This window comes from Phasianus colchicus, chromosome 3 (genome assembly GCF_987193195.1).
Source record: "Phasianus colchicus chromosome 3, bPhaCol1.hap1.1, whole genome shotgun sequence".
Taxonomy (NCBI): Eukaryota; Metazoa; Chordata; class Aves; order Galliformes; family Phasianidae; genus Phasianus; species Phasianus colchicus.
In genome coordinates, this window is record NC_143438.1 from 76646123 (window position 1) to 76669608 (window position 23486).

At 40.9% G+C, this 23486-nt stretch overlaps 1 protein-coding gene across 5 annotated transcripts in view; it reads left to right on the forward strand.

The window, feature by feature from the left end:
• The first annotated feature begins 2529 nt into the window (after positions 1 to 2529).
• Positions 2530 to 23486, forward strand: part of OXR1 (oxidation resistance 1) — a 244602-nt gene continuing 223645 nt past the window's right edge. Inside the window, exon 1 of one of the 5 annotated variants that reach the window (XM_031591122.2) lies at positions 2530 to 2683. The gene's annotated coding sequence lies outside the window, so the exon portion shown is untranslated. The remainder of the gene's footprint in view (positions 2684 to 23486) is intronic. The other 4 variants (XM_090137899.1, XM_090137895.1, XM_090137900.1 and 1 more) reach the window with 4 other exon arrangements.

Below are 23486 nucleotides of genomic sequence, written 5' to 3' on the forward strand. Positions count from 1 at the left end.
GAAAACTGAGAGGACTGGGGTGAAATGATGTGAGCCAGGACTGGCCTCTGGAATATCATTTTCTCAGATCATCAGCAAAATGGAACTGTAGGAGATACATTTGAAGATCAAGGATTTTAGTAGAGCGTTCCCAAGTAGTAAGTTGAGAGATTTGCAAAGTGCTGTGCTATTCATGGAAACAATGCTGTACACACTCTGCATGCAGAGGAATTTTTCCTCTTCTGCTGTCTGATAGGGGCGCAGCAGCATAGTGAATATTTGAGTCTTTGTTGATGCGTAGAAACAAAATGCAACTCTACAAATATTTCTACTGAGCAAAATCAGAAGAAGCAAAGAACAGCATCCTGCTTCAGATGGTTGTCTGCCTCTAAGTAATTCATAGTTCTCTGTTTGACACAGCAGATGCCAACACTACTGAATTGCTAATGTCCAATTGAGTAATTAGCAGCTGGGTTGATAATGATCCCACTTGAATATTGAATTTATAAGAACTTCTCCTAAGTATTTTTTCTTAATGATTTCAAGAAATTTTCAAATGCAGTTGATAATGGTTTGGGTAAGAAAGATCCACATATGCTCATCTCCCCTTGTAAAAGCACTTAGATTTGACAAGTTCTGAAGAGATTCCTGAAAGATACAGAAAGATGTGGGAATGATGAGGATGACAATGCAGAATTCAAAAAGAAAAGCTCTTTTCTTCACTATTCTACTAACAGACACGCTGAGTCCCATGATGGGTTGTTTTCTGCCCTCCCCAGACAATAATGGAGTTCCAAGCTGGATGTTACTCTCCTGAGACTCAGGACATCTTTTGGTCTCCCCATTTACCCAGAGCTGTATGGCAGTAAAGGCACAAACTATTCTGGGAAATTCTCCAGAGACTGCCTACTGCTCCCGCAGAGCTCCAGCTGCAGCCAGAAATGTGTTAGTCCTCTGCTCTCCTGAATCTGAGACTGTACTCAGAAAACTGCCTTTTCTATTTCCCCTGCTGTCTGCCTCAAGATCAATAGCTCCAGGATAAAGAATTACATAATATCCATAGTGTTTTCATCACTTTAAACAGTTATGTGTGCTGAATAGATTAGAATATTTTACAGTATAGTGCAAAGTTAGACAGGGACTAAATAAAACGTGCATCTCATTGCTGAATGAGAACACAGAATGCAGAGACAGTTAGTGAACATGATTCATTCCCTTTTTAATACTATAATCTTCATGACATCATCTTTTGTTTCTTAAAGTACTACAGCATAGTTGCCTATGTAATCTTGTATAATAATCCACCCCATTGTATGTCAATCTGTGTGGAAGATTGTTCCTCGCTGCCCCTGTGTTTGACACTACTGATGGGTAATGTTTCCTTTTGCAATTATGCTCACCTACACATAACTGAGCCTTTTCTTTTTGCAGTACTTTAGTTCAAGGCTGTGTGAGAGTTCACTGAAATATTTCAGAATAAGATGAACTTGTTGTGCTCTCATGTTTAGGGAAATAAATTGCAGTTTTTAACATGGTTGACTGTGGTTTTATTGTAAGTGATGTCATCAGTGTCAAGTTATCATTGTGCAGACATTGCACAGTAGTCTTTCTTGAGTGAAAGCTTCTTTAGTTCCAATACTGCAAAGATGGTTTTTGTGGAGCAGCAATTTTCTGCATATATATATATAAAAAGCAGAATTCAGCACAATTCTGAACTCTTGCTGGAGTGTTATAGTTTTAGGCTTTATAGTATGTTTATAAATGTAAAACAATGTGGCCTCGTGTTTATTCTCACTGGTCGTCAGGAAGGCGGGGAATCAAACTGCAGCAGCTCGAGCACGTCAGGTACTCCCATTCACAAATACGTGCAGGGCTTTCGATCTCTAACAATTCTATACGGCGTTCAGGTTCGAAACACAGTTCTGTGTGAGTGCGATGAGGACTTCTCTCTTATCACATACATCTCCCAGTGTAAAAAACCCCAAGACACATCTAAGGAGCTGCCCTGCAGGCTGCCTAGGGCTGCCACATTCTCACGGGCTGCTCCGCGCTTCACTACAGAGCCAGCGTGAGCCGGAGCCCCATTCACAAAACCGAGCGGGATGGAGCCCCTGAGAAACACGAAAACAGATTCGTACTTTCTCCCGCACTCTCCAGACCCGACGTCCGAAGCCGCCGCCTGGCGGCTGCTGCAACTCTGGGGCACGCCGTGCCGGGCGGGCGCCGAGCTGAGGCTCCCGAGGGCCCCGCGGGGCCGAGCCGCGGCCGTAAGCGGGCACGAGCGAGAGCGGCTCGGGGACGGCGCTGACCGAGGCGGCGTAACCCCGCGGCCCGGCCTCAGCGCGGCTCCCCAGGCACGGCGGGGCGTCCCACACCGCGAGGGGGGTCCCGCGCATCGGGACGCCGCCCTCCGCCCCGGCAGCGAGGCCGCCTCCGCCCCTTTAAGCTCCAGCTGTTCTTTTCCGCGGCGCCTATTTTTAGCTCATCCTCTTGGTAGCATCCAGCTCTGCCCCCTGTTTCTCCGCGGCTCCCCCCCCCCTCGGTGGTAGGTTCCGCGAGGAGACGGCTCGGGGACTGAGCATGTCCGAACGCGCTCGGCAGCGGCCGCCGCGCCGGGGCTGCGCTCGCGCGCCGCGTTCGCCGGGCGGGAAGGAGAGCGCGCGGCCGGGGGCCGTGTGAGGGGGGCGCGTGCCGCCGCCCGCAAGTAAGTTGGCCGCGGAGCGGGGCGGGGGGCCGGGGCCGCGCGGGCGGCGGGGACAGGGAGGGGCGGCCGGTTCCGTCCGGTTCCCCCGTGAGGGGTCGGGCGAGGCGGGCCCGGCTCCCCCTCGGCTCCGCAACTTCTCTCTGGTTGTCTTCGGCCCGGCCCGCGGCCTGCCGGCGGCTCGGGGCTCCGGGGAGGCGTCCGACGCCGTCAGCGCGGAGTTGCGGCGTTGAGGGGAATCCGGGAGGTCGCGGCGAGGCGGGGGGCGCGCGGGGAGCTGCGGCCGCCCGTAGGTGATGCGATGCGCTCTGGGCGCCGTTCAGTTCAGTAGGGGTGCGGTATTTCGGTGAGTGTGTCGGTAGCAAACAGCGACCCGCGCCCCAAGTTTTTCCCTCCGAGCACGGGATCTCGCTGCTCGGTTTGATGAGGGCTGAGCTGTCGCTGTCCCTTCGTAACAGCTCCGTTCGGATGCTGCGCGTCGCCGAGCCCGCGGGAGGCGAAGTTCCTCACCGGGTGCTGACGGCAGCGACGCTTTGCTTCGTTTCCTCTGCTGCCAAACGGCAGAGGCGTCAGGAGCCGCTCTCCCGCTGGCGGGAGGCTCGTTGTTGTCTCCGAAGTTGTACTGAAACAGGCAATTAATTGAAATGATTTAATAACAGGGAGAGGGCGATTTGAGGAGACGCGGAACGTTGGCTGTGAAAATTCCGCTGCTTGGCGGCTCTCTGGTGGCAGAACTGGGCCAGCCGGGGCCGGTGGGCGCCGGGAGGGGACGGCTGCCTTCCTTCACGTCCTGAGCCTCGCGTCGGCTGCTGGCACGCCGGTCACGGCTGTCCTCGTGCCTTGGTTTGGGTTTGATGGAACGCGCACAGGGACGTAACGGCACGTAGGCTGAGCCTCATCAAAATTTAGACGTGCTTTAAAGTAGTTAAAGACCCAGAACTTGCCGTCCCTGCTGCGTGTATTCACGGTTCTGGTAATTAGTGTTACTGCGATGTTAGACAAGGAGACTGCTGTGTGATTGTTTCTGCAACTCTTGCCCTCTCCCTAACGAAGCAAAAAAATCCCAAAGCAGCCCCCCCCCATGACAGTAAGGTGGGATTTCATCTGTGGGTTTCTGGAAGACACTCCGTATGTGCAATTGGAATCTGACTTGCACATCAGTAAGCTGCTGTCCTGTCAGTTCCATTTTTATGAGTATGCAATAATGGGGGAAAAATTGAATTCTTGAGTAGATGCCTTTTCTTGCTGCACAAGACCATCAGAGAATGCGGCAGGAGAGAACAGCTTGTGCTACCTGTATTGACGACAGAGGGGAAAAATAAAGAGAGAAATTTTTTGTAGACTGCAACCTGCCATTTCTTTTTTCTTGTGATTAGACTTGAGCTGCAGTAATAATGGTAGGTAACTTAAAAATAAAATTGTTCAAAATGTTAGTAGCCTTCAAAGGCTCTATTTAAAGAAAAAAAGAAGGCCTTCCTTGTGTTTTAGGAGTAATAATTTCTTTAATAGGTGGCATTTACATTTACTGTTACGTTGTCTTAATACTTCTCGTTATGACTCTGGAGCTAATGTGGATTAATAGATGATTTCAGCATCCTAGACAGATAGGTACTTTCTGATAGTCAAAGCATATGCAGATAGAATGTGTACACATCTTTAAATTGTACACTTTCGTACAGTGTCTTTAGAGTTTCGGATGATTGCTCATCTCTTGTCCAGGCTTCAGCCCAACTGATAGAAAAGAGAAGATTATTGGGGTGGCAATGGGGTTACATATTAATAATTGGCAAATGTCTTGTTAGCAGCTGCAGTGTTTGCCCATAGCTGTTTTTCCCTTCAGGCAGAAAAAGAATAATCTTTTTTCTCCATGTATTTTTTTTTTTTTTTAAAAGCTTTTATTTCTCCATTGTTCATTTAATCTAAGGATGTATCTTACTGGTTTTCTTTTTGTAATATGTGTCATCTCACCTTATAGGTATTCATATGTACTTATCCCCCTAAGATTCTGGAAGGTAACAGAACTGCAGGAAGAAATGTTAAAATGCCTTTTTTAGAAAACAAAAAACCCTACAACTTTAATTATAAAACCAAAAATCCCTATTAATAATGCCTTAGGAAATTTCATAGGTGATTGATTACTCTTTAAGGCTCATAGCTGGAGGCAGTAGTCTAGGATTATCAGCATTACCTGTCAGCTGTTAATTCATGGGAAGGTCTCTTAACTTCCTGTTTGTTGATGAGCTACCATAATTTCTTTTTCACCCTGTAGTGAGCTACTGTTGTTCCTTAAGTTACTATAGTGAAAATATTCAATTAAGTATTTTACTGGAACGCACAGGGAGGTGACAACCTTACAGAAGCAAACAATTATCGCTAACAAGCATGGTTCAGTATTGGGTTAGCATGAGTTGCTGCATGTTCATGAATGGATTCAATTAGAAGAGCTGAAACTTTTGTTTAATACAGCTATGTACTTCAGTGAAGGATAGCTTCCTTCTCAGCTGCAACAGACACCCTTTGAGGTAATGCACCCTTCTTTGATTTGTGAACATTTAACATCAGGGGCACAAAGAGGAGTTTTGGCCAGGAAGAGAACTGTGCATGTGCTGGAACTTTTGGGGAAGACCTATGGAAAAGGCATCGCCATCTTCCGCTCATCAGTATTGTTGTGTGCCAGAAGCAGACGCTCACGTGATGCACTGCAGCAGTGAGCTGTAAATTATGTTTTTATTCTAGCATCTGTTCCTACCAGCTTTACTCAAGATTAAATGTAGAGATGGAGAAGATATCTCATTGGTATCTCAGGAAATGTTAGGGATATGTCAAACTGTTTCTGTCCATGATAGAAAGTTACTAGACCTAAAGGTCAAAATCTTTCAGATTGTGCAGAGATCTCTGTCACCAAGTGAGCTTATCTATGGCTGCAGCAGTACAATTAGCAAGTTTCTCCTGTATGCCAGGTTCTTGTCTGTATCTCAAAGGGATCTTGGCCTCCTGATCCCACTTTCTTACATTGCTTTAGAAAAACAGAGATGGGAATTTATTTATTTATTTTGCTACCTATTAAAGGAGGTTTTGGAGAGGAAGAAAAAAGTAGGGAGAAAAGAAAGAGGGAAAATATGTAAACCTGTGTTAAACTTCCACAGCTCTTGAACTGATAACAAACTGGAGATTCGGCTCCTTAACTCTTAGGTGACAGGGTAGGAAAGGATCATTCAACTTCACTTTATTATTCCTCAGGAATACACTGAGGTATGTTTTTCATTTGAGGCTTTCTCATCTTAATTAGACATCACATGAGGAGAGGGAGGCTAGAGACAGGAGCAAAGGGAAGAGAGGACAGCTACCCACAAGCTCTCAGTATATTCTGATGGTGTTCCCCACAGTCATGAACAGTCTGTACAAAGGATGGTCCCTTCTGTGGGGGCTATGTAATATGTTGTTCACGTAGTCCCAGGATGGCAACATGGAACGAAAGGATTCTGAGCCGAAGGATAAGAAGGTATAAACTCCACTTTGTTTTCTTTTTGCTGGATCCAGTTGTTTTCAGGCCTTAATTGGTAAGTCTGTGCCAACATGTACATTTCTGGTAAGCTCTTATTCTGGGAGGCTTTTTTGTTCCATATGGGGAGTGTTTTTCTCCTTGGAAAGTTTTGGAAGCCTGTCTGACTGATGTTTTTTAAAAAAGAGTTGAAATTGAAACTTGTGTAGGAGCAATAGGGTTCCCCTAACCCCAAACATAAGCATTATAAACCAGTGGGACATCTGTGGTGACTTCCTAAGGAAAGTTAGCACCATAACAGGAGGGAAAGGACATAAAGCAATCTTTAATGGTGAAGTAGATGCAAGTTTTTTTAATACTTTGCTAATAAATCTATCTGATCAAAAGTGAAAGATGAATGAAAGAGGAAATTCTGAACACTTAGCAAAGCATTGTTTTCTTTCTTAATAAATCATTGTGATGCATGGCCCTTATCGTGCACTGCGTATTCAGTTGTTGAGTAACTGTAGCAATAATAAGCAGTCCCTGTAAGATGCATCTCTTAATGCCCCCTCATCTGTCTGAATGGCTTTCTAAGTTGTTTATACAAGCTCAAACTGGAACTGTTTACTTAAGCAAAACTTTCTTTGGCATTGATAGAAATTTCCTGAAGTAGGAACTTCATGTTTGGTGTTTGTTTTTTCTAGAAACTGCAAATATATTGTTATTCAGATACCGTTGTCTACTTGCTGTGAATAAGAAGTACTGTACCTCTTTTTGTTTCAGTTCTGGTGTTTGTATTTTGGAAAAGCAGAAAATAAGATGCCAGTCTGTACAAGGACTTTAACTGAAGTAGTTAGCAAAGGAGGAAGTTTTCATCAGAGTCATGGAATCCTTTGAGTTGGAAGGGACCTCTGAAGGCCATCTAGTCCAACTGCCCTGCAATGAACAGGGACACCACAGCTAGATTGGGTTGCTCAGGCTCTGATCCAGCCTCACCTTGAAAGTCTCCAGGAACAAAGTAAGGATGTAGTTCTATGCAATCTTTCAGATTTTTGGAACTACACATTGTCTTAGTTGGTTTTTCAGCGGGGTTATTGGCAGAGCTTAAGTCATGTGAACAAAATCAAGACGTATTCTGTGGAAGATAGTAACCTTCTTGGTGTGTGAGTAAAAGTCTAAGTCATACAAGATCCCCTGTATTGTACACATGTTCTTCAGAAATCAGTGACCAAAGAGTAATGCTTTGGATCAGCCTGGAGTATAACCTGTTCATCTCTGTGACAGCGCAGTTCACATCTGTATAGACATGGACAAGTGATACTTCATACAGAGCTTGGAGAGCAAAGTTGTGGCACTTCTGTATCTAACTCATAACACCTCTCTGAGAGACAAAGTGTTACCTCTGCTAGTGTAGGCACTTGGTTCTGTGATACTACTTGTGCAGTTTCATTTTGAAAGGTGGTCTAGCAGCTACCTTTACTACATCACGCGATGCTGGGAGCCATCCTGTCTGTCTTCAGTAGCTGAACTCTTTCATTAAAAATAGAGTCCGGAAAAGAAATGTTAACACATTCTGTGGCTGCTTAATTTATGTGTCTTTTCTCATACATGTACTTTGAACTTGTTCTCTAGAAGCAGGAGGAAAAGAATCTGCTATCTCCTCTGCTCCTTTGTATAATAACTTTTGAGATGCACAGACATTAAACAAATTCATAGGTAAAACATAGTACACTTAAGTATTCCTATGGATCATAAGTTTCCAGAAACATTTATAAAATATGATATGCGTGTGGAGGTAATGCTTTGATACTATAAATATAGGCAGAACTTTTTTTTTTCTTAAGGTATAACACAATCAGATTCTATGGAGGCATGTTCTAAAATAACAGCAGACACATTATTAGCTATTCCTTAATCTAACCATTGCTGTAGAAATGCCTAGTAATAAATCATCTTCCTATTTCATAAATAATGCAGGGCATACTAAAATGTTAGTATTTATAGTCACTTCAGTGAAATTGGATTCACTTTTGAGTTCTTACATTTCCTTTGCCATTTTAAATCATTAATAATGATATATTTCTGAAATAGGTATTTATATACTATCGATGTAAAAATAATCTGTTCAGTCATCTGTATCTCTCGTACTTCAATTCCAAAGTGCCTACTGTGTTCAGTTGCACTGGAGAGGCAGGACATCCAGGCTGTTGACAGGAGCATGTTCTGAAATGATAATTGATGATTGATACATCACAGCTTTTCAGCTTCTGAGAAGAAAAGATGTGAGAGCTTTTAAGTCCCCTTTAGAGAAGGAAGCAATTTGTATCCAGGACTAAAAACAACATTAGTAATGAAAACAGTTATAATTGGAATCAAAATACATTTGCTTGTTTCACTTTTAATTCTACTTTGTATCTTATTTTAATCTCAGTAGAATTTTTCAATGTTTTCTCTCTGGCTTTATGGTTATATTTTTCTTCTCCAGGAGTCGTATTCTCCCTTCTCCAGGAGTCAGGCTGAATACTGATTGCATGGAAGTATTATTACCAGAGGCGTAATGCTAATTTATTAGTAGCCTAATCTCACATCTAGATCAAACTTCAAGAGCTTTGTGGTACTTTCTATTTGAATATTTTTCAAATAATTGCACTGATTTTTAAATGTGGAGTTGACCAATGGATAGAGGCCCCACTCAAGGCTTCTGCTGACATAGATTAATTTTTTTGCTGTGGTCACTATCTTCACATACATTTTTCATATGCAAGTAAGGATGATAGTAGCAGGAATTGACTGGTCTTTCTGGAACAGATGACTTGAAACTTTTCCATACACAAGCTGTCATATCGCCTTTTTTTCACACATTTTTTCTCTTGCTGAGGTCTACCTCATCTAAGAGCTTTTAACGTGAGTTTATACTTCACCAAGAACTGAATTACTTGGACACCTCTAGAGTGGGAACAGTAGCGTGGTCATTTGAAAGAAATTATGAGGAAAAGTTTAAAGCAGAGCTAATGTTTATTAAAGCTTCAGTGCTCAATTGTCTGCTTGTTTCCCAGTGTCTTCCTGTATGCTGCATATACTTTCTGCGAGCTCTCTGTGGTGGAGCATGCATTTACTTGTAGAGGGCCATGTGCCTACAACTGTTTTTACGGTAATAGACTATTTTATGCTTACAAATTAAACTGTTAATACAAATTTATCAAATTTCAGGCTTTGAATATAAGATTTTTTTTTTATGTGCAGCTGCCGTAACAGCTGCTTTACGTTCTTTTCTAGTGTAGCCTCATGTTTTCTTTATCCTCAGGATGTCTTGGGTCTGAAGCAGTATTAGTGTTGCTGTGTGGCACCATGTCTGAGGGTACCTCCAGGCACAGCTTTCCATCGAAGCGTTCCCTTGGCCAAAGGTCCTCGAGGGCACAGATTGCTTTCATCAATGGGTATGCTGCCACATCTAAGAAGACAGGGTCAAGCCGGACTTATCCAACATTTGCACTTAGCCGCTGGCAAGAGTTATAGAAGTGGTGACTGAAAGTGGAATTTTGGATATATTGTTTCTGTTCTTAGTGTCCACATAGCACTGAACCACTATGATGATGAGCCTGGGATTTAGATAACATTCTGAGCAAGCATCCTAACTGAAATGCTGGGTTGCAAACTGCTGTCCTTTGAGCTGAGTCTCACGAGAGAGAAAAGGCTTTGGCTTTTTGAGCAGGTTAGAACTTGGATGGGCTTCCTGGACAAAATTTTAGGGTTGGTTGCTGTGAAAATCCAAATGAAGTTGAGATTGTTGGAGAGCGGTGATGGACTTCTAGGTTGCTGGATAGGACTGGGGAAGATGAGAATGACATTGGGCAGGTGGGGAAATGTGCAAATTAGCAGCCTGTGTCTTGTGACAGTATGCTTTTAGGGAGTCTAGATGGAATCCAAAGTTTCTGATCCTTCCTACACTGTTATTGCATTTCAGGGAATCTCATTTAGTGTCTTATCGCCTCATAGCCCCTGTACTTCTCCCACTTACCACTGTGAATTGAATTTAATTATGTACCACGAAGGTCAGAAATACCAGAGCTGAAGCAGCTGTCCATAATAAGATGGCATTTGAAACAGCATTCCATCTAAGCAGAGTCTCTATGTTTCAAGTGTTTATCTGTAAAATAAAGGTAGTACTAGCTGCACAACATAGTATGATATGAAAAGACGAGTTTATATTAGTCTTGTGGAATGCTCTTACACTGTGGTTGTGGTCACCTTGGCCAGGCTCACGGGGAAGCTACTTCAGTGCCATTAAGGTACTAGAAGTAGCAGAGGAACAACTGGAATCATAGCAGATGTTGAATATCTCAACTGTTTGGTAAGGAAATACTTTCTCACCTGTTCTGTGGGTGTTAGACAGTGAACACCAGATTGGCTCACCTTAGTTATGTCACCACTCGCTAATTTTGCACTAAACCAGCATTGCAGGCAAAGCTCAAAAAAAAAAAAAAGAAGCTCTCCATATCTGGAGATGAAACTTGACCTGTCTAAAGCTTTAAAGAGGAGATAATACAAATATACATTCTCACTAACAAATACCAAGAAGTAAACAGTCTGCTTTGCCCAACTTTCAGAGTACTTTGTAGGAATGTGCCCTAAAAGTAAGGAGGGGTACTGCTGATGATGTTGGGCCCAAGGGAACAGCATGGAACTTGCTGAGCGTTGGAAGAAGTCTCTTCACCAAAAGGATGGTGAGGTTCTGGAACAGGCTCCTCAGAGCATTGGCAACAATACTGACAGTTCAAGAAGCATCTGGACAGTGCTCTCAGAAATATTGCTTGATTTTTGATTAATATCTTGTGGAGCCAGGAGTTGAACTGATGATGATCCTTGTGGGTCCCTTCCAGCTGGGGGTTCTATGTTTCTAACTGTAGCATAGGCGGAGTATGAATCTGTTACTGCTCTTCCTAATAACTTTTAATTCCCTCAATCACTTCTGCTAATTTTTGTTTCTCAGATACACAGAAAGACAGAGTTCTTGGAAATGATGTGGCAGCAGGCAGTAGGAATGAATTGTGCAAAGAGAGAATTGCATGTCATCCTATGTGACCTTTTGGGGAACGTGGGAGACCAGTGGCTGGAACCCCTGGGCTTTCATCAGTTGAAACAAATGAAATTCTGAGGAAATCTGGCAATTGGCATTAGTAGGAAGGAAATCGTTCCACCTCCACGAAACGTGAAAAGGTTCCTGTCATATGTTTTAAATTCTTATAATAACTGCTAATTGCTTTCCACTTTATAATTCTTCTTACTGGTTACTGTAATCGTAACTCAGAATGGCAGGAGTACTTGTTTGTTTTGCTATCTATCTTAATGAACTCGAGGAAGAAAAACAGAAAATAAAACATATTTTTAAAAACTACTATTCCTTTATTTTTTCAGTTTCCTTGGTTACATATTTATGAGGGAGAATTTCTGACCAAAAAAAAAAACAAAAACAAACCCACCAACTTTCAGTATCCTCTCACAGCTTCAACATTAATATGACTTAAATAATTGTGAATTATGAGGTAGAATTTTCTAATATAATTTTAAAATGGTAATAGGCATTTTAAATGCCCACAGTCATCTTCAATTTTCCTTCTTTTTTAGCCATGCCTTGTTTAGTAAGTTTGGTTACCTTAGAAAACAATCTTGTGATTTTTATTTTTTTAAAAAACATCTCTATATATTGTAATACCCAATCATGTTATAGGTCAGTTTTCCTTATTAATTTTCCAAATGAGTACCTGTACATCTATCTGTAAATCTTCAACATAAAAACTGAGAGCAGAATTTGACTTTGAATAACTTCTTCTGTCAAGCACAGCAACTTTTCTTTTTTGCTTGAAGATCTATAGATATTTTAAGGTGAATTAACTGCTGTTTGCCAGAATGAGCTGGATTTTGTGCTGTGCAAAGACAGAAGGAAAAGTCATCGACATGCTTTAATGCATACATGGTAAAACAATCCCTTCATTTAAGAGCATGAGTATTAAAATAATATAGATAAATAATATATAATAAAAAATAGTCTGGGAAAAAAATGTAGAGGCAAGCTTTTTGATGGTTAAATTAATATAAATTGTTCCAATCTACAGAAATACAGATTGGGATTGTGACTCTGGTAGAAGCAACTTGTAGTTTTCCAGATGCTCGTACCTGACATCTTATACTGCAGTGCTTACACAGAGCACGACGCAAATTTCAGTGCATCAAGCATTCAGTTTCCATGCCAGGATTGAATTACTCAAGTTTGTTTGGAGTTCTGGACTGATGCAATTTTAAACCACAAGTGTTTTGTCATGTATCCTTGCTCAGGAAGTTTCTTGTTCCATTTATAATAAAAATTGAATTGTGATGAATTAATGATTATGACCATATCTGAGCTGCAGCGCATCTGAACCTCGTACATTTTTTTCCTACTTAAAATACATATAACTGACTGATTTGAACAACAGCTGTTATTATTTGCTCTTGGTGCAGTGTTATCTACATATAAGCACCTCTCCAGTAGGCAAAGAAAGGTAAAATTTTTCCAAAGAAACCAGATTGAACATCTACTTCCCCACTTTAGGCAAAAAATGCAGCACTGTTCATATGAAAACTTCAGTCCATAACCCTTGAAGACACTTGACACATATGGAAGATGATGGATAACTGTCCTAAATTAACTCTACGAATCAAAGTGGTAAAAAAGGTTCTTCCCATGTTTTTGTACAGCATCAGATACAGTGCACTCCAAACAAGTTTTAGCCATGTGTGGAGATTATTTTACCTCCTGTGTGTGTTTTTTAACTGTAAAAAAATTAATATATATTCTTGTCATCTGCCTTCTGGCTAATTAGTAACATGGAACTGAACTGCAATGGACTAGACATGCATTGGATTAGACATGCATGCTAGCAAGGGTACTAATCTGAATTACTATTTTTAATGTAATAGCGCTTAAAAACACCAGGCTTTTTCTGATGCATCACTGCTGATTTTGTGACTTTTATGTGTGGTTGATCATTAACCACTGTTCACTGCAGTGGACGGAATGGATGCAAACCTATTGTGGATGGAACAGTGAGAAGGCAGTGGAAGAGAGCATTGGTTCTGTGATACAAATCCTTGAGTACTTCAGTGTTTAATATTTTGTGTTTGTTCTTCTGTGTGGTAACAAGCTGGATGTGGGGAGAAAAAAAATGGCATAAATCATAGAATGGCTTGGGTTGGAAGGACCTCAAGGACAATCAAGTTCCAACCTCCTTACCACAGGTGAGGTTGTCAGTCTCTAGATCAGGTACTAGATCAGGTTGCCCAGTGCCCCATCTAACCTGGCCTTTAACACTTCCAGAGACGGGGCATCCACAGCTTCTCTGGGCAACCTGTTCCAGCACCTTACCTCAGTAAAAAACTTACCCCTGACATCCGGTCTAAATCTCCTTTCTTTTAGTTTAGACCCGTTCCCCCTTGTCCTATCACTATCTGTGTAATAAGTTGATTTCCCTCCTACTTGCAGACTGCCTTAAAATGTTGGAAGGCTACAATGAGGTCTCCCCGAAGCCTTTTTTTTTTTTTTTTTTCTCCAAGCTGAGTAAACCCAGTTCTTTTAGCTTGCCTTCATTGGAGAAGTGCTGCACCCTGTGGATCATCTTGGCCCTCCTCTGGACCCTCTCCAAGAGCTCCACATTTCCTGTGCTCCTGTGTTTCAAGAGCTCCCAGACTTGGAGACATGCTCAAATCAAGTTCTTACACAGTAATGTTTTGTGTTACTTCTTTGTTTTGCAACTTTCAAGTAACTTTGCTGTGCTTGTCAGCAAAATAAACATTACAGAAACATAGCAAAAAAGCTTAGTTCTCTTCCAGTTTGTTTAATTACTGCTAAAATACTGTATTTGGAAAGGAACAATCCTGAAACATTCCAGTTCACAGTTCAGATCTTTTGGTTGATGGCACTGCACACTTGGTGACCTAAAAAAGTGAGTAGGCAGTAGATTTGTTGTGATTGTTGAACTGCTTATTGTCTCATTAAGGTGTTATGGTTTTCACTTTCATTTATTTGTAGTAGGAAAGGCAGATGTAGCATTGCAGAGACAATAGCATTTCTAATTTCTTGGTTGTAGTCCTTACTTAATGCTTTTAGCATAATTATTTTTATAAATCTGGTCTGTAATGTATCAATATGGGCCAAATTTATCTCTGTGACTCAGAAACAGTTATAATAATACTGATGCAGACAAATACTTGTCTTATTTACAAGGCTGTAACAGTGAGAGTAAGTTTTCTGTATGAATGGAGAACTCATAAACCTACACCGACGATATATAAATATCCTCTGACAAGTGTTGAAATTGTATTTTAATTATGTGACAGTGCTCTGCTTTTGTCAGTTCCCAAACCTCCCCAGATAGACTTGCATTTTGTAATGTAATAAAGGCAATTTATGTCCTCATATATTCTGTTTGGATAGTAGTGATGTTGTCACTTTGGAAAGAAAACACTGTCACTGTCACTTGTCTTATGCCTTGAATCACTTTGCAGGTGCCACTGCTGACTACCACTAGAAAAACACCTGATATAAACAATATGAGATTACATGGACTTTACTGCTAGTGGTCATGGTGCATACCTGAAACAGAACAGACAGAGGAATCCACTTGTACACAAATATACAAAACTTGACTAACTTGTCAGATGAAGGTGCCAGGTGGGAAAACTAGTGCCTTTAACTGTAGTTAGTGGGATTAAGATTGTATTTTCTCTGAATTATAAGAAAGGGAGTTGAAATGCTATATTAAAAAGAGGCACTGAACAAATGACAGAATCCTGTCAGGCAGTTAAGAGGTGAAGACACATGAAACAGGTACTTCAGGTACTCTCCTGTGTTCAGCCTGTACCTTTCAGGATGATACTTTTCCCCAGTTCTGAGTGGAGATCACAGCTAAGAAGGGTAATGAGATAAGCCCCTCTTGGCTAAAAAAAGAACCTTAGCTTGGTACTAAGCCTGAGGATGAAGCTCATGGAACATCCCCTTCGGACTTCCACCTGGAACTGCACAAGTGAATAAAAACTGGTACTGCAGAAGTGCATGAAAATTGCTCTCCTGCTTGTCTAATGGGATCTGGGAGTTCAGCATCCCGAAACCTGCAAAAGTTCCAGAGTGGAAGAAATCAAGAAGAGCTTTCCTAGTTCAGGAAAGAGTAACTAAGTGTTTTAAAGTTGGTATTTAAGGGAAAATGGGTACTGGAAATCAGTGATGTCTTTGTGATCTCAATTCCACTCTTGGAACCCTAAAAATCAGACTTCTGAACAGTGGACTGAATGTCCAGTGTCATTTTGGTAACACTTGAGCAAGCAGCACAGATATTATTGATATTGCTGCATGTACAAAGTTGAATATAAGAGTAAAAAGCCCAAGAATCAATCTTTTTTTTTCATATAGAAATGCTATTAATTTCCATATGTACTGCTTTCAGTTGGGACAGAGTTGATTTTTCCTTCACAGTTTCAGGTACGGTGCTGTGCTTTGGTTTTAAGAGAAAGCCAGTGCTGATAATATACTGATGTTTTAGTTGTTGCTGAGCAATGCCATACAGAGCCAAGGACTTTGCAGTTTCTCATCTTCTTGTACTGCTCTGGCAGTGAGGAGTACAATTTTTTGGGAGGGGACATAACCTACAGCTGACCTGAACTAGCCAGAGGGATATTTCATACCATATGACATCATGTGAAAAAAAAACTTGATAGTGGTGGGAAGTTGGCTGGAGGAGCTGTCATTGCTTGAGGACTGGCTGTGCATCTGTTGGCGGGTGGTGAGCAATTGAGTTGTATGTCACTCATTTTGTATACATGTATACGTATATATGTATATATAATTATCATAACTGTTACTCTCTTGTCCTCATCTTTTACTTGTCCTCATCTTTTATTTGTTTTAGTAAAGAAGTTTTTATCTCAGCCCTATTTTGAGGGTTGAGATATATATAATTCTATCTTCTTTTCTTTCCTGATTCTCTCTGCCATTCCGCTGGAAAGGGGGAGTGAGTGAACAGCTGTGTTAAACCACAAGCACCGTGCTAATAATGACTTGCAAAAATAAATAAATAAATAAATAATTAGCATATTAAGAAGCAACTAAATACTTCTTAGAAAGAAGGTGAGGAAAAATGTCAATCAACTCCAGCTTTATTAGAAAAATATGAACTGCGTAATTGGCTTTATTAAGAAAGGCATAATTAGATCCAATTTTATTGTTTTTTCATAGTTGAAATGTCCTATGTGAGGATTTATAAATCTTAAAACTCTGCAAATGAAAGCTCCAGTACAGGCAGCAGATGGTTTTTTTTTTTTCCTTCTTGTTGATTTTAGGGTATTATCAGCACTCGCAGCTACCTAATCCCAAACCCATTTTACAATTGAATTACTTGCCATTTTCATGATGTCTTCCCATGAGGTTTCTTTGAGATCTGTCTTTCCAATTACCATTTGCTGTCTTTCAGCACTACTTGCACTTTAATTTTGCAATGCAAATGTCTCTGAATCCATCACAGTTCATTTCAGCCTTCTCTCTATTTCCATGCAATTTTCAGTCCAAATCATTTTGAAGATTTTTCTCAAAAAATATAATTGGTAAAATACACTGAAATGTAAAAAGCATTATCAAGCATCTGGTGTTTAGAGTTCATAGTTTCAAGCTTTTCTGAAAAACCCAAAGAATGAGACTGATTTTCCTTTTGAATTGTTGCTGGAATTGAAGCTTTACGAGCAATTTTAAGGAGCTGGGGCTTTAGGAAAGTATTCACTATCATGACATAAATTTTTTTTCAAAGTAAGAGAACTAAAATACTGTAAGCGAAACGTAACGGCTTAAAAATGTGTAGTGTTTCAAGCTTATATCTTTTATCTAACTTTGTAATTAGCTGGAAAGTAGAGAAACCAAAAGCAATATCAGTGAAAGATTATTATTTTTGGCTAATCTCCTGCACTGCTATTCCCAAAGCAACTATAGGTTGGCTTGGGTTGGGAGGAGCCTGAAAGATTGTCTACTTCCATCCTCCAGAAGTGAAGTTGTTGCCCTTGGTTTTTTACAGTGCTCAGTTCCTGCTGATTTCAGAAGTTTGAAATACTTTGTTGCTGAAGTCAGTAAGGGCTGTGTTTAGTATGGCTGAAAACCAGATGGAAGGACGTTTGCCAGAGCAGTGTTCATAAGGCCTAATCTTTTAGGGCACCATCACTTAATTGCTGTATTAGCTAGCTAATGAATAAATGAGACTTCTGCTCCTCTGCTTCTCTTTGCCTTTCAGTAAGTATCAGCTTGGGAAATTATTTTCTTAAATTTTTTCGGATGCTCTCTGAGTGTCTGAATTTTCAGTGTAAGTTTGAAAACTGCAACTTCTGTTTTCAGGTTTTATAAGGAATAGCACATGCACTCAATTCTATCACTGTATTTATTTAAATGTATCTGTTATAGGAAAAATAAAAGAGAAGGAATTTGTTCTTAGGTGTTTGGCTATGGCCATGTACTTTCAGCATTCCATGTCCTATTTGTCATATCTTGTACTTGTCTGTAAGTTAAACATGTTTATCTTTAGTGGATTGCTCTCTTAACATCTCTTTCTTTCTTAAGATCCAGTTAAAATAAAATACTTTGATCTAGATTTCTTGCAAATTGCAAATTGTTGTTTAATATGAGTGTAAAAGGTGTTTTTTGGTTTTAGTTTTAAATTGGAGTTTAATTGTCAGATGAGGTACTGCTGCCTTTCTATATGTAGATTTTGAAAGTAGTTATTTTAGAGTCAGCCTTTTGTGAGCAAATTCTCCCAGTATTTAATATTCTTGTCATATTGTAGAGGATCAGTTTGCAGTATTCTTGGAGGAAGTAGTTTCTTCTGCTGTCATTAGATTAGTCGTGAGACCTTGTTTTCTAATTACCAAAAGAAACCCTGCAGCATAATTTCATATAGGGGAAAAAAACTGGGAAAAAATGCACAGCTGAGATAAGGCAAAAAAAGCAAAGTTCCTGAGCAGCATCTTAGAGATGCTTTAATGAGTTGCAGTTTTTCATTTTAGATTTTACTTTTGTTCGTAAGCTATTTATAAAGAAGAAAAGATAAGGTAGGGCCTTTTTTTTGCAGAAAGAATGATCTCTCCTTATCCCTAGCCTTTCCCTGCATATAGCTGCTGCAGAATGCAGTAGCGAGCTCATATGCACATGAAAGTAAAGAAGAACATTATTATTATAAAGATAAACATTATGAGAGTCAAAATCTGGTACTCTGTAGACTCTGGATGACCTGTCCTCTTTCATGTCAGTCTCATGGGATGTGATTCAGATTTCCCTTTTCCAGAATTTTTCCATTCCAGAGGTTTTTTTTTTTTTTTTTTTTTTTCTTCCTTCATCTGAGAAATAATAATTTCTGGCAGGGATGCCTGCTGGGGGCCTCTGAGAGAAGTTGTGGGCCCAGAACGTGCTCCTACTGCAGTGACTACAGATGGCACACAGGTACCATTACTTGCCATCTGGGCCATTTTGTCTCTTACAGCTCATCTTTCTCTTGTACCTCATCTTTTTTTATTTTTTTCCCCTGTTTTGTCCCTTAGGGACAAGATAGGAAATGTGTTTTGTCACAAACCAGATGACTTGAACAATGCTCGTTTGCATTCTCTAACCCATAGACATGCTAAGGGCTTAGAAGGAGTAACTACTATTCAGCATATTCAAAACCAAAATAAATAGGTAAATTAACTTTTTTTCTCAATTTATGTCTACTTGTAGATAACGAGCATTTCATATCTATCACCTTCTGCCCCCTTAATTTTAAGGAAGTGTCTCAATTCTATGAATCATATTCGGAGCTGTGCAAAGCAGCATTTGGAGCAAAATGGAGTTTCTGGTGGAAGAAAATACTTATGGGAGCTACTGCTGCAAGGAGGAGACACTGCAGACCCACTGTGGGGTGGCAGAGAGGCAATCTGGGCAAACTGCTGGTCGTGCTGCTGCTTGCTGTGTTCACTTTGTTCTGAGCCGCTCACAGTGAAATTCACCACAAACCTAACTAAATGATGTGCTCAGTTATGTTTAGACATTTGAAAATGAGGATTCTGTTCAGTTAATTCACTGCTGGACAAAGGGATTTACATACTGTTTCTTATAGGTACAGGTTCATGTTGAAATGTGTCTTTTTCATCCTTTTGAATTCCCTTTAACCAAAATATGAGACTGCAAGTGATGTATCCAGATAGATGAATTGTGATTTCTATGTGCTTTGTTTAGCAATGGTTTAGACATCTTACTGTAAATTTGGGAAATACATAGAAAAGCTTTTTCTTAAAGTTACACTGCTGAAAAGAAGGAGCCTTTATGTTCTCTGGGCATGGCGTTCTTTAGCTATGTCATAGGATGAACAGAAACTCCAAGTTAATCTGACTTAGTAAGGAGCTTCCAGGATCGCAAGTTAGCAGATTCATAATCTGACTGTTTGTACACACATGCAGTCATTGACCTTGTTTTTTGTGGATGTGCTTCATCACTATAGCTTTAGAAGAGCCTAATATGTTTTCCCCATTACCTAAATTGCACAAAAATGGAAAACAGGCCTTTCTGTCATATATTTCTCATGTAACTGCATTATGCCTCAGCTGAAGACCGAGTGCTGTTTTCACATTCTTATGCAATGCTTTTAATCCTGAGTGATCAACGTCCTTTGAGAATTAGAACATCCAGTCTTTTCATTGCTCTTGTTTTCATGGGCACACAGTACACACACACTTGTGCCACTTAGAAACTCCCACTAGAAATAAACTGATTAATAACAAGCTGTATTTGTGGGCTCCCCTGCTGGACCTGTTGTCTTTTTAATACTTTCTATTCTTGTCTTTATTATGCAAAATAAATTGTGTTCCTCGTTTAGCTGACTAAGAAGAGATGAACACAGAACTCTTAAATTCTACCTCTTTAAAGTGCTGAATGTTAATTGTATTTCTTGCTAGAAGCTGCCTTGAGAAGCAATATGACTATAGTATAATTGCTTGAAAGCAAAACATCTGCAAAACTGAAAAAACATCAAGTAGGTTTGTTTTATAATAAGGTACTTGACAAGAATTAAAATGATTAATTGTTTACTTGCCACAGCAGTAATATTTTGCATTCTGGTGGCTTGTGTCCTCCATTTTTCTCAGAAAGAGCATCAGATAGAAGTTGAAGAACATCTGAAAAGTGGGAATACCTGAAACTTCCTCCTTTGAAGTATACACTTCTTCCTTTCTGATATTAAGCTGATTTTAAAAAGAAGTTGGGTAATTCAAATCCTATTTTTTTCCAAGAAGATAAGGCCAAATTTCACAGACTACATCTTTCTGCATTTTCCTAGACCTAGTTTCATGCCCTGTCAGTCCTGACTGTACTTGTGTGAACAGCGTCACACTCTATCGATGCTGTGGTGGTATTTCTGTTACATTTAGTACTGGAAGTTGGATGCCTGGGGGGGTTTTCGTATTTCATGCCACTGAAGGTATCAGCACTGTGCTGTGATGGGATGGTGGTAACTGTGGGTGCGAGCCCTGCTCTACTGCACCTTTTCCTTTTATGCAGTCCTTTGACTTCATGATTTAAAAAAATGTCAAAGCCAGAGGCAGGTACTTATCACTGTGTTCTATCCAGAAATGCTGGCTGCAGCCAATTCTCACCACTTAAAGAGAAGGAGTCCATTTACACTCATTTATTTTAACCATAAGTATTCCTGAAGCTGACTGAACAGCAGATGTCTAGCTAACACCTGTATCTGAGCAGGTTTTAATTAATTTTATACCCATTGTGCATTTTTTTCCCCTCTTATTCCCACACACAGATTGACAGATAGGCTGCTTAATGCAGGAAATTTAAGAGTTTAAAGAAGAGGAGGATCATATTTTCCTTTCTGGAGATTTTTGAGGTAGTGTATTGAATTGTCTCAAATGTTGCTTTCCTTCCAGATCCACCCACTCCCAAACAAGACTTAATGACAGGCTCCAGTCTAGGTCTGCACCTGTGGTAAAGTGAGTACACTTTACCAAAATCCCAGTGGAATTACAGGTTTGTGACACCTTCCAGGACCTTGCAGGAACTGCCATATTTTTTCACCCCTTTTAGACTTCTGTGTCTTCCCAAAGAAAAAACCTCAATCCTGACATTCGGGAGAATTTCACCACTGTGAAGGTGGCATGCAGAATGGCATCTCCTGGCACATTGCTTTTTGAAACAAGTTGACTGATCCTGTGCAAAATGCAGCTGAGCAGCTCCATACCAGCTGAAGCATCTGTCTCTCACTTTCCTTCTGGCTTGGCTGTGTGCCTCTTGCCTTCCTGACAACAGCAGGGCCCCGCTTTGCTCGAAGAACCGACCAAGACTTCTGGATGTGAACCATCAAAGAAGCCATTTTGCATCCTGCCTTCAGGTGGTTTAGTCTCTCAGTGAATCTGTCCTTGCTCGCTGTGGTTGAATGCCAAATGCTGCTGTTTAATTCACGCTGAACAGCGTCATAGTGCACTGAAGGGCATGGAACTATTTATAAAATTAGGAACAAATCTGTGAGTTTAGTTTCAAAATCTGATTTAGTGTGGTCTGAAACAGATTTAATGAAAAACTGGAAAACAGGCATCTTGCAGACCACTATCTTTTTAACACAGTCACCCACCCACTCCAAAATGTTTCTGCCTAAAAATTTAGTCAATTCTAATTTGACTTAAAATACTCTGCCGCTGCCCACTATTCACAGACAAGCTTTGACTCTGAATGACCCTTTTTCCTTCATGAAATGATTGGATTATTATTATTTCCTTTTCCCAAGTAACTGTATTGACTATCACTCTGGGTAGTTCAGCTTCCCCAGATGCTTTGAATAAATTAAAGTAAGTTCAGCGACAGTGATAATTGACCTGCTAATAATATAAGGAACTGGGAAACAGTTTGCAATGTGTTAAAGCCATGGGTATTTCCTGGGTATATCCACTTCCTATTTTGAGGAAATTAGACATCAGAAATGGCAGTTAAGGAGAGATCTGTAGGAGAGAGGTGTCAACAGTTTACGGGCTGGTTTGGCCCAATTCCGTGACCAGCGGGGCGGAGGAATCCGCAGATCCGTGCCTCCGGAAAAGGGAAACAGGGGACCCCAGAATAATTGAAAACAGCAGCAACGATCTGAGGTGAAACAAACTAATTTACTAATTATAGCATCAGCAAAATATAATTAGAGAGAGAGAGAGCGTGTGCGAAAGGTGGATAGGCCTCACCACAACGCTGAGGTGAGAAGTGCAGTTCAGTTGAGCCGATGAAGAAAAGCAGATGGAGAAGAGCAGGCGAAAAAGGGCAGGCAAAGAAGAGAGCATCAGGTGACCTTGCCAGAAGTTACATCTCCTTGCTGACTGCAAAGCCCCTGGGGAATGTAGTTGTTCTTCTCCTCCGGACAGGCACCCAGAACTTGAGCATCAACAGTCAAACCCCCAGTGCATGACATGATGTTATGATGTGGAATACTGATAACCAAAAATCATAAAACCATGACATTCCACCCCTTATTCTACATCACTACATCATGCTTAATATATATACAAACAAAATATAAATGCACATACAAACCTATGAATGAACACATGGAATTACTGACTGCACTCCCCCAACCTGCCATGCCTCCCCATATTTATACTTTTGCCATTGCCCTTCCCCCCAGAGAGGTTTCATGCTCTTGGCTTGTTTAATTGTGGCGCATGTGCCACAGTCATGAATAACCTGTGCAATAGCATCCATAGTTAAGTCTACCCCTTGGTCTCTAGCCCACTTATATGTTGCATCTTTTCCTTGGTGGCCCGAGGTCTCATGGGCCCACGGAGCTAGAAATAATTCACCCTTGTTCTCCCAGTCCAGGTCTATTTGAGCCACCTCAATTTTGGCATCTACCTGATGGTTATTTTTCTGTTCTTCAGTAGCCTGACTCTTAGGCATATGAGCATCTACATGGCGCACCTTTACAACCATATTCTTTATTTGGGCAGCAATATCTTTCCGCAGCTCAGCAGCCCAAATAGGTTTACTCGTTCTTTGCCAGTTGTTCTGTTCCCGCTGCTGTAACCACCCCCATAAGGCATTTGCCACCATCCATGAGTCAGTGTAAAGATAAAGCATTGGCCACCTCTCCTGTTCAGCAACATCTAAGGCCAGTAGGACAGCCTTTACCTCTGCAAATTGGCTTGATTCTCCTTTCCCTTCAGTGGCCTCTGCAACTTGTCGTGTGGGGCTCCACACAGCAGCTTTCCATCTGTGATGCTTCCCCACAGTACGACATGATCCAG